The sequence below is a fragment of the Amphimedon queenslandica genome, unplaced genomic scaffold (genome assembly GCF_000090795.2).
Source record: "Amphimedon queenslandica unplaced genomic scaffold, v1.1 AMPQUscaffold_5154_Cont22872, whole genome shotgun sequence".
NCBI classification, from domain to species: domain Eukaryota; kingdom Metazoa; phylum Porifera; class Demospongiae; order Haplosclerida; family Niphatidae; genus Amphimedon; species Amphimedon queenslandica.
In genome coordinates this window covers 1-1,636 of record NW_003554539.1, presented here as the reverse complement: position 1 = coordinate 1,636, position 1,636 = coordinate 1, and the positions used below count along the sequence as shown (strand labels likewise).

Here is a 1,636-nt window from a genome sequence, read left to right as displayed (position 1 = left end):
TCATCAACTCATATCAGACCTAATGAATGGTAAATTTGGAGGTGCTAAATTTTGGTAATTGGTGGATTTTAATTTGACAAATTTGTGGCCACCTGCCATTGAGCATGCATATAATGACTCAAAATGGTGGGTTTTTATTTTGGCAAATAGCTATCAAAACGCCAAATTCGCCAAATTTAATCCCCTCCAAAATTAACCGCTATATGGTATATGGCCTATAATGATGTGGCTATAAGGATACTAATATAAATAATATTTGTTGGGATACGGCCACATACATGTAAATCAGTACATGTATGCGGTATGGGTGGTCAGTTTACACAAGCATAAAACCAAGGTGAGGATAACAAATTTCACAGATTTTGTGGATTTTTATTAAATACTGCGAAGTCAATTTAATAATACCATACAAGATGGCTAAATAGCTCAGGACTTCTGTGAAAATTAGTTTCATGAACCTCTGGATACAGGTCATTTGCAAAAATTTTTATCCCAAAAAAAGACCTCTCTTGCTTGACCTTTTTTGATGAGTGGCTTCATCATAATATGTATACTTAATTTCTCATTATAGGAGTTGCCTTTGGAATATAGCTGTAACTTCTGAATCTTGTTCCTTTTGTGCGGAAAAAATTTCCAGACATGAAATGAGCTCAGTAAGACAATGACCAGACAATAATAAATTATAGACTGTTAATTTTAACTATTTTAATTTGTAGATTTTGTCTGATGAAGAACTTTTTAATAAAGATCTACCGTATCGTATCTATTGCAGCACTACTAATTGTTTTGGCTCATGCTTCTATAAAAACCAAGTAATACCAATGTAGTTTCTATGAAATTATGTAATAGTGGCTGATAGCTAACAGACTAGAGGCCTTTTCACACTGAAACGCATCACTTTACATCAATCTACCTCCAGAAGTAAAATGAGAATGATATATATTGATGCAAAAATCACTCTAATTTGAATACCACATGGTATGATTAATGTTCATCAATGTGTACCATAAGTGTAGAAATTTTCAAGGTAATAAATTTTGTGGTTTTGTACTAGTTGCTTTATTTTGTAAATTTTGCGTGGACAAAATTTTGCAGATAATCATAAGAAAGTGTTGTCAGTGAGGTCACGTGATGTAATAATTATTGCACGTGGACTCTCCTCATTTTCTACTTTGCTTCTCTGGATCTTTAGCAACACCAGCTGCTTTTAATTTCTCCTCAGGTTTTTTCTTTTTTCACTATCTCGTTCTCATTTTGTCCACAGGCTTAAAGAACTTGTACAGTGCCATTTTTATGACTATAATTGGATGTTTGGGCGTTCCATTCATAAAGAGTTAAAGTAACAATTTTTGCTGTTAGCTGGTACCTGCAAAAAAGTGAAAATTAATGCACCTTGAAATTTCTACACTTACGGTATTACTTTTATCAGTGTGAAAAGGCCTTAGGAATAATAGTATTCCTATTTAATTACTCAAATTAAAGCACTGCACACTTCCTGCCTTTAGTTTAAAATTGAAGTGCTTTTCAAATCATTACTTACAAATTTAATAGGATTTATGCAATTAAGTTTATTTCTTGATTTATTTATTTGTCCACTGTTGCATAGGGGGACTTTAATTGCTATTCCTGTGGTCAT

The 1,636-nt window shown here is 32.7% G+C and overlaps 1 long non-coding RNA gene across 1 annotated transcript; it reads left to right on the top strand.

The window, feature by feature from the left end:
- Positions 1-196: 196 nt before the first annotated feature.
- On the top strand, positions 197-1,636 carry LOC109592456 (uncharacterized). The gene is made up of 3 exons (XR_002190363.1): positions 197-653; positions 717-812; positions 1,607-1,636. It is a non-coding gene; the product is annotated as an uncharacterized LOC109592456 (long non-coding RNA).